The sequence below is a fragment of the Camellia sinensis genome, chromosome 4 (assembly GCF_055761805.1).
Source record: "Camellia sinensis isolate YWXY chromosome 4, ASM5576180v1, whole genome shotgun sequence".
In the NCBI taxonomy this organism is placed as follows: Eukaryota; Viridiplantae; Streptophyta; class Magnoliopsida; order Ericales; family Theaceae; genus Camellia; species Camellia sinensis.
The window spans coordinates 54,954,644-54,965,150 of record NC_138964.1 but is presented as its reverse complement, the minus strand read 5'-3'; positions in this window follow the sequence as shown (position 1 = coordinate 54,965,150).

Below are 10,507 nucleotides of genomic sequence, written 5' to 3'. Positions count from 1 at the left end.
TATGAACTCTATTTTCATGCATTCCTGTCTTTCTTTACTTGCATTTTTTACACTACCTTTTATCTATACTTTTATTGCTGCCTTTTCTAACTCATCTATTCTTTGCCACAGGGCAAGTCCCATGCCTTCAGAGAGTACGGAGCCACGACTGCGTGAGATTGGTACGACAAGCTCCCTGTTAGAGTTCGCAACATTGTGGATGAGACTAGCTTCGGACTTTTCTGCTCTGGCCTGACGCGGGTCATCACTAGCCTGCTTCTTCTGGGAGCACTTATGGAGAGGTGGTGGAACACCACCAACTCTTTCCATTTCTCCACTGTCGGGGAGATGACGATGACTCCCTATAACTTTGCCATGATCACTGGCTTAAGAGTAGGGGGTGATCCGATCACGTTCGACACAGACATGGGAAAGTAGAAGGCGACCTAGGTTGAGTTGCTGGGAGCACATCCACCCTTATACCGGACAGGCATGGTCAGATATAGCTGGTTTGTTGAGCGATTCAGAGGGAGCGAGCCCGAGACACTTGAGGAGATGGAGCAGTATCCTAGAGGCTTTTTGATGTTTGTCCTCGGTACCACCTTGTTTCGAATAGGTGGAACACCGTGGGCTTATATCTGCTGACTGCCCTGGTGACCCTTCCCCGAGTGCGCTTCTACGATTAGGGTGTGCGGTTCTATGATTGTGGTGGAGCTGGCCTTGCTACCTTGTATGGCTACATGAGCTCTACCTCTCGCCTAAGGAGAGAGTTGATCGGAGGCTACTAGCGAGCTTGGGAGGTATACATTTCAGTTCCTTCTTTGTACTTTACATTTTTTGCTCTGCATTTTCTGCTTTATATTTGTTCAACATTTGTACTTTCTGCTTTGCACTTTCTGCATCTATTCATACACTATGCTTACTACTTTGCACTTCCTGTATCTATTCATACTGTATTGATCGCATATCACTACACTTTCCTTGTAGTTGTGAGTGTATTCTTACTTTCTGGCTCTTGTCCCAGAGCCTATGGAGGAGCTCTCTCTAGCGGTTCCTTACTCGAGAAGGTATGATGGCTGGTGCCAGCGTAGGACCTGCGAGACCTTCGCATTCTTCCGACATTATTTCGACATAGTGGCTGCCCATGAGGTAACCCAAAACACAGTTATTTTTGCTTTACACTGTTTTGATTCACATTTTAGCAACTGACAGCAACTAACAATCTGTACACTCTCTATTGCAGATCACGTGCCAGCCCTGGGCCATGATGCCAGCTGGGATACGGGACCAGTATGTTGGGGCTTGGGTCACTTCTCGCTTCTGCATTCTACTTGAGGGCCCAGTCTGTCGGGCTTGATTCCTGAGTGAACGGTTCGTTCGCTAGACAGTAGGCTTACCAGACCTGATCGTTCTGTTGGCACCGCTGGAGTCCATGAGATTAGCAGACAGCCTATCTGTAGATGTAGTTATTCAGTTTATAGTGGGCTTGGATGCTGACTACTTCAGGGAAGAGGGCGATTACGTGACCTTCAGTCAAACCCATCTCATACCACCTCTGATAGGTGCTAGCGGAGGTGAGGGGGTGAGGGCTCTTGTAGCGAAAAAGGCGCGTAGGGTGACCAAGGCGACTAGGGCAACCAGGGCCTGTGCTAGAGGGGCTCATCGTGAGGGGCAGAGGACCCGTTGGCCAGAGTTTCCTACCATGCTTACATGTTGGTGGCATACCGTGCGGCTTACCAAGTCCCAATTGAGCCTGCAGCGGCTGATCATGAGCTCATCGGGGTTTGAGGCTCGACTAAGGTATGGACCATACTTTACGATTTGCACCCCACATTTCATTTCAGATATATTTACTGCGGATACTGATTGTCCAAATGCATTTGCAAGCATCGATAGAGTATACGGGTGTAGACACCCCATTTTTGACCAACCTTAAGACTTGGACGTCACTAGTTGAGCACTCGGTGATGCTGCATGTGGTGCTCGTTCTAAAGTTGCGAAGTCTCGGCTACGAGCCTTGCCTCCGGACTTCGGAGCTCTTTTGTGCCTTGCCTCGGTTTGCGAATCGGGTCCTATTTTCTCTGTTTTCTCTTCCCGAAGGGAGGGAGAGATCTCGTAGACCATCTCTCAGTGGCCGTAGGCTACGTTTCGTGGTCGTAGGCCTTTTTTCCCATTTGGAGCCCGTTTTCCGATTTTTCGGAGCCGTCGGCCGTGTGCCTCGATTCGGGACCGCTTAACTACCTCCGTTTACTCCGGATTTTGGCACACATCTTATGTCCTCCCTTTTGAGGAACACTGTGGCCCTAGAGACCACCTTCATGGTCATACGCCACTTCCGGTGCCTAACAGCCTGTTTTCGGGGCCGTTTTTGGTAGAGACCCTATTTTCACTATTAGGGAGGTGGTAGGATGGTGGCCAGCCACCTCTTTCCCTGAAAAACCAGTTTTCTCTTTTTCTCTCTCCAAAAGCCGGTCTTTCTGACAGAAAGCTGGTTTTTCCCACTTTTGAGTCACATTTTCTGGCTTTTCATACCACCATTGTGATCTACTCATCTGGGAGGCCACCAATATGGGTAGGCCGGCCAGAAATTCACCTTGACCCTTTTGAACCTTGCTTAAAAGCTAGCTTTTCTCTCTCTTGGGTCACATTTTTTGATTTTTCTCCACAGGGCTGTGTTCTACTCATCTGGGAGGCCACCTTTCTGGGTAGGCCGACCAGTAATTGTTCATGAACCTTTTGAGCCCTGGTCGGCCGACCAGGGGAAGTGGCCGGCCGGCCAGTTGAACTGGCCAGCCTGCTTATTGCTTTTCCTCTTTCTGAGTGTAATCTAGTTGTGCCAGCTGGGGACCATTTGGTGCATCCTCCATACACGTGTATGGAGGATCTTTGAAGCTTCCAAGAGAAGCTTTGGCCTATCTTCTCTATAAGAGAGGCCCTCCTCTTCATCTCTAAGGGTTAGACATTTTTGCTTAAGGCTCATAACCTCTCTCCTCCATTGTTACTACTCAAAGCTCCAAAACCTTAACTTTCTTGGTCCATTTACACTACAACCCTTAGCACCACACCTCCATCATCCATTCCAGCACCTTGGAAGTCATTTGCAGAGGTTGAAAGCTCACCAACTTGGTCCAAAAGCTGCTGGAGGTCGGCTCTTCAAGGGTAAGTGTCCATTTCCCTTAAACTTGCATTTTTTTGCATGATTGGTTAGCCTTATTTGCAAGCATTTCTGGGCTTCGACCCAAACTGTAAAGTGTCTTATTTTGATTCCCTCTTCAACTTTGTTTAAGGGAACTTTTCTGTTTGAGGTCATTTACTCCCCCTTATCCTCTATCTCTCTTTTAGGGCTATTTTTGCATCCTATTTTAGCCTTACTTGTGAGCATTTTCGAGATTTGTTATAAACTGGAAAAAGTCTTGTTTTGAGCTCCTCTTCAAGTTTTGTTAAGGTCCCATTTCTTTTTGGGGTCATCTTCCCCCTATGCATGCTTCATCCCTTCATGATTAAGGCTATGCATTAGAGCATTTGCATTGGCCATGGTTTGGCCTCTTAGCCACTGAAATCTAGTGGATTTTCAGTGGCATTGATGCATTTTTAAAGGCCAAAATTAGAGGGGGGTGACCCTCTCTCTCCTTGTCTTGTTTGGGGGTCTTTTGGGCCTTCCAAAAGAACCCTATTTTTCATGCATCAAAGTCTTGTTTCAGGCCTTATTTTGTGAGTTTTGGGGTCTGCCTTAGGTCTGTCCAGGGCCCTTTTGATCATATTTTATGTCTACACTGCACGTGTAGAACAATTCCATTCAAGGCCTTTTGAGAGGGCCTTTCTTTGCATGTTTCCTAGACTAATTTTAGGGCCAATTTTGTGAGTTTTAGGGCTGTCATAACTCATTTCCAGAGTTAGTTTGGTCATGCTAAGTGTTTATCTTATATGTGCTTAACAACCCCTTGAATGGCCTTCCAAAGAAGCCCCTCATTTTTGCATGCATTGGCAGCATTTCAGTGATTATTTAGACATATTTTGGCATGTTTTATTCACTGTTTCTGGCTGGTTTGATGAGTTCTCATTTGCTTTACGTGCCATGTAAACCATGCTTGCTAGCCAATGTTGCATGCTATTTTTGTCCATCACATTAGCATCTTTTTTGGCCATGATCTAAACTAGAAATGTGCATGTTTTGGGACTGCCTTGGCTCTGTCTTTAGACTTCATGATCAAATAATGCTTCCTTTGTATACTTGTGGTTCAAGGCATTAGACTAGTTTTGAGTTTCGGGGCTTATTCTATGCATTGGGTGTCATATTTCCATGTTTCGGGACCATTTAGCATTATGTTTCACTACTAAAAATTACATGCTTGAATGCCATGCTTCATCCTTGCCACGCTTTGGTAGAGTGGCATTTAATGCCTTAGGTTCGGTCCTCGGTTTGCGTGCATGTGTGCACGCACTTCGGTTATCTCATTTTCATCTTATGGCCGCTGATGTAAGTGTGGCTGAGGTCCACTCATGTTGGTGTAAGTCCATCATACATTGTGTATCCCTTTTCAATTCATAGCATTGCGTATGCTAGGTTGCGTGTTGGAACTTTGTGTATGCCATGTTACATCGAGCATTGTGTATGACATTTCATAGCATTGCGTATGCTAGGTTGTATGTTAGTCGCATTGTGTATGCCATCTCATTCGCATTGTGTTTGGGATAGGAGTTAGCCCGAGCACGGGAAATGAGGAACGTTTCGTACTCCGAGTGACGGAACGTGTCTCAATTCCCTGTAGCCGACACTCCGGATTACCCATGATGGAGTCTAGGTCTTGTTGTGTTTTCATGTGCATTCATTTCACATCGAGTCATGCAATTTGACTCCTCGGCCATCATGCATCAAGATACGTGATTGGTGGCACGAGGATCGAAGACTACACTCCCTGAAGAGTAGTCATGCATACATATGTGAAATACTTTGCCATGCCCCTTTGTTGCTCTCTGTTGTAGTAAATCAGAAATCAGTGGCCTTCCAGAGCGTTGCACAGCATTCCGGCATTAATTGCAAACAGAGGCAAATCGGGGCATCGTAATGGATTTCTACGCAAGGCAACTCGAGCATGCATCATTCATCGTTTGGAACAGAGCTGAGGCGGTCCATGGATTTGTGCACCAATTTACCTGCTTTCCTAGATTAATTTGTTCATTAATTAGGATTTTTCTATTTATTCGGACTATATTATTCATTCGGACTGTATTATTCTTTCGGACCCTCCGAGCGAGGGCAATGTTGTAATAAGTGTGCGTGCGTGTGATGTATGTCTTCCAACCCCACATCTTTCTCCCTTTTATTTACCAGCTTATGATGGTTAGATTAGGGCATGTTTCAATTAGCATACAGTATGATAGCATGTTTGCATTCATTCATCTGTCTAGTATGCACCAGGCTCAGCGCATCATACTAACTGCATTTGTATTTCAATTCCAAGTTGAATACTTGTTAGTTGTAGCATTTCATATGCCATCTTTAGAATAGCCGAGCTTATCTTAGTTCTATTTTGCATGTGTTGCATTAGGCATTTCTGTATAGTTAGGATCATGCATGGATTTCTAACATAGCTTCTGTTTTGGCTTGGAGTACTCGGTAAGTTTTACGCTTTAGCATCCTTGCATGCGTGTGAGTGACTGCCATGATAACATGCTTACCATGAGGCTATTTGCTTATATGATATACCTGCCTGAATGCCTGTGGGTGAAGGTTGGGTTATTTGGATTGGAACAATTCATTAATTGTGAGTTTTAAGCCCACTAGATAGTGGCAAAATCATGTTTTTCTAAGCCCACCCGAGGGTGGCAAATCCACGTCTTAGCCTACTTGCGGGTAGTACCATCAAACCATTTTCAAATAAACAAACATGAAATGTTTTGTTCCAATTCAGGCGACCCAGTCTATACTTGTATGCTGTGCGCATCACATAGTAAATCTAGGCTAATAACCGGAATAAGGATGCATAATGTTTTCAAAACTAGATATCATGGTTAGTAGAGGCCGATCTTTGATCGGGCAAGCGGGGGTGCTCACGAAGTGACCTTCCCCACTCGTACCCAAGTTCCCGAGCCGAGGTAACTTTGGTGATGACAGACATGTGGCCTTAGGCAACGAGTTAGGGTTTCCTAAATTTCCCAAAATAAAATATTTAGGTGGCGACTCTGTATCTGGCAAAGCTGTTCATGTTTGGCACTTCTTTCAAAAAATCTATTTTCAAAAACGATTTGCCGGATTTGGACTCTTTGATGATTCATCGGTCTTGCATTGCACTCTGCGAGATTAGATACAGGACCGTGATATTGAGTCCTGAACTGTAGTAAGCCTAATGAACAACACGAGAATTCCCTCCCGGGGCGTTCGGGGACGTCTACAGTTTCTGGCGACTCCGCTGGAGAATTTAGAGAACTTGACTCGAACTTATGATATTTGGTTTTGACTACACTTATGTGTTTCTTTGCATTGCATTTGCATTGGTGCGCTTAGGACACCGTGTTTGCCATCTGCTATTCCTGAACGGTCTGCCGGAGGCTTGCTTTGTCAAAGCATGCCGTAAGGCTGACCGATTACGGGCTCTGCCAGTATGGGAGCACAAACCCTGGTTTTACCGGGGCACCCTTTTTGACCATTCGACCTAGTGCATATTCGGAATCCATAGTGACCACTGCAAACTAGGACGGGTTGCTTACCCGTTTATAGGTTGTTTGAAACCGCTGCGTGCATAGTGAAACCCTAGTTCCTGACAAAATAGGATAGAGAAACCCTACCCCAACATAGGGGTGTTTTGGCTCTCACTTGTTTGTTATGTGCTTTTAGAGTGCGTCTCTATACGAATGCATGTATCAGTTTGCAAGTTCGGGCATCAGGCCTGCGGGCACCTGTTCAGTGTTTCTGGGTATCAGGCTTGCGGGCACCGGTTCAGTATTTCTGGGTATCAAGGGCCTGCAGGCACCAGTTCAGTATTTTCAGAATCAGTTATCTGCGGGTATCAGATTCAGCTTCGGGGACAGTGATTTGGGAATAGTAATTTGGGAATAATGATCGGTCTTTGAGAACAGTGTATCAATTACGTGTTAATTATGCCCGACTGTGTGTTGTGTTTAGTTACGCCGTTATGCTGTCCGTTTGTCTGCTCGTTTATTTCCTTATTATTGCTTTATTTATCTTTTTTCTAGGTAGTTTAGCACAATTGCACCAGACCAAGCAGATATTCCCTTAGCACCCTGGACAAGTGGTCGCTGACTCAATCGATCTGAGGATCTGGTCGACGGATAACCAGTGTTTCACTCTCTACCCCCGGTTATCAGACGGAGGCCGAGAAGATGCAGTGTATCCGAGCAGAGGTTGCCAGAGCAGTGGATTACCCCATCAGTGGACAGTCAGATTGAGATCCCAATTGTCGCTATAGAGATAGACTTGCCAGTAGTTCAGACAGATCAGGGTAGTATGGCGGGATCGACAGGAGTTGAGGAAATGATGCGTCAGATGCAGGACACCATGAGAGCCATGCAGCAAGATGCTGTTCGCCGAAATGAATTTGCTAAACAACAGGCTGAGATCATGGCCCAGCAGACAGAGTTAATTGCCAGATTGCAACAACAAACCGGAGCATCTGCTTCACACCCAGTTCCCCCCCCACCAGGAATCCCGGCACCCGAAGAGGTGCCAAATGTCCAGGCAAATACGGACATACCAACGGGGCCAGCCCCGCCCCCAATTCTGCCTCAGCTATCTAAGGCACCTACGCTTGTGAATCAACCAGACTCTCCCTTCGAGTTCGAGGTAGACCATACAGCACTGAAATTGAGCAAGCTTGAGAAGTTGTTCAAGAAATCCCAAGGGGTAAAGGCTATCCCGGATATCGAGGACGGATATACCAATGTGGCCGTGACGCTGCCGGATAGGTTTAAAATGTCGCAGATTGATCGTTTCGATGGATCGGGGGACCCCATAGTGCATCTCCGACTATTTTCAGATATACTACGGCCAATGGGCCTAACCAGACCACAAAAGTTTTCATTATTCGGTCGGACCCAGTCGGGTGTGGCCGCTATCTGGTATGCGAAGTTAGAGGATGATGTCAAGCGGAGTTGGGATGAAATGGCCGAGGCCTTTGTCGCACAATACTCTTACAATACCCAAATCGAGATTACGACCCGAGATCTCGAAACAACAAGGCAGGAGCCTAAGGAGAGTTTCTCGGATTTCGTAACTCGGTGGAGGGCGAAGGCTTCGATGATGATCCTGAGGCCTACTGACAAAGACCAAATCAGGATGATTGTGCGTAATCTCCAGCCAAAACTAATGCAAAAAATTATTGTGCTCCCCTTTCCCACTTTTTCAGATCTACATGAAATGGGGGTACAGATCGAAGATGCAATGAAACAGGCTCTGATTGACCAAGATAGAGAGCAACCCAGAAGAACCTTTAACCGCAACAACAATACAGGCCCAAGTGGCGCTGCAACTGCAAGAGCTTCGGAAGTGAGCGTGGTCACCACCATTCTCCCTCCCCTTCTAAGACCTATGGCAGCTACACCTTTCTCCGGGGCGTCCGGAAGCAACACACAAACCACTCGATTCCAACCTAAAGGCCAAAGAACCTTCACCCCACTGTATATGCCCCTGTCCAAGGCTCTAGGGGTATTAATCAAGAAAGGGCACTTAAAGCCCCTAGAGCCGAGGCCATTGCCAAATCCACTTCCTCCTTCTCATAACCCAGCAAAATACTGCGCATATCACCAACAACATGGTCACGACACTGACCAATGTTTCAGATTGCGTCATGAAATTCAAGACCTCATTGACAAGCAGGTGATTGTACCTCTAGAAAAACCCAATGTCATAACAAACCCTCTCCCACCACACAACCAAGCTCCACCTCCCAAAAGGATCAACTTCATCCAAATTGGGGTCGTGTCTTACGATCCCAGCATATATATCACTGCTTCCCACCTACCTAAGCCGGAGGTGCTCCTTCCTGACTGCACTGACTCTTTGTGCATGTTGGACATCTCCAGAACCCAACCCGAGCCAATGGTGGTGACTGGCAAAGATAGAACAGAGGAGATTTTAGAGGAAGATGGAATTGTTCAATCAGGGTTTGAGCAGTCTGGAAGTGTCGCCGGGGAAACCTATGATCCGAGTGATTACATTCTGCCAGCAGGCCAGTTTGAGCCTAATATTGAATTACCGGAGAGGGCAGAGCTGTGTGTGATCCGAGGAGATGGATTTGAGCAGGGGACAGATGGTTTGACGGTTGTGGAAGAGGACTTGGCCAACCTCCAGTTTTTCAACGACCAAGATCCAGGAGACGCGGCAGTCAACTGGTTTGATTATGAGGAATCGGCAGAGGCTACTGGGTGGCTTGATGACTTGCCAGACGTTGTTAACGAAGCTCAGTTGGAACAGGGCCCGGCAAGGGCGAGCATATCAGTGGTGGCCGGAAGGGCCGAAAGTCAGAATGAATCGTCGGAGAGCGCTGGTGCTAAGAATTTCGCTCGAGACTTGGGCATTATGAATGCGGGAATTGTTGAACAACCAGCTGTACTGAAGCAGTTGGAACAAGAAAGGTTTGAGGATGCTGAGAAAATTAGGAAAGCTAAGGGCCCTGAGGGGACTGAGAGTGCTGTGTATGAAGATAGAGAATGCTGCGAGCATATGGACAGAGAGTACTGCGAGTGCATTTGAACCGGAGCTAGACAAGTGTCTGTTGGTTGCCGACGGAATGTGGTGGGAAGACGATGATTTATGTCTTGCCCACACGGATGAGGATTGGGGGAGTAATCAGCCAGATGATACCTGGTATATCGGTGAGGTCGATCATATGATGAGAAGCGGACGGTATTTCAAGCCCCCGCGCCTAGACCAGCCAGAGGCATCTGGGAAAGATAAGGAAGCTGAGAGACAGAAAGAGAAGCAAGTCAAAGAAGAGGCTGTACTAAAGCAGTCAAAGAAGTTACAAGCAAACATCTCCATCTGGGGACTGCTTATGGCATCGCGAGTGCATCGACAAGCTGTCTTATCGGCCATGGACAAGGCCAAGCTCTCTATAGACACCACGCTCGAACAGCTAGTGGGCTTAGTTTTTCCGGGAGGAGCTACCCCGATGTTGACCTTTTTTGACAAAGAACTGCCACCTGAGGGTGCGAACCATAACAAGCCACTCTACATCTCTGTGGAGTGCAGAAATAAATGGATACCACGGTGCTCGTCGACACAGGATCCGCCATCAATGTATGTCCAGCGAGGACTGCCTATGCAATTGGCTTGAAGACCGCGGACTTTGTGCCAACAGCCCAGGTGATTCGGGCATACGACAACACAAGCAGAGAAGTCATGGGGACAGCGAAAATTCAGACCAAGGTTGGGCCGGGGCAGCATGAAATTGACTTTCACATCCTAGAGGTTCCCGCCACTTTCAATCTGCTCTTAGGGCGGCCGTGGCTGCATCAAGTGAAGGCAGTTTCTTCTACCTTGCATCAAATGGTGAAATATCCCCATGGAAAG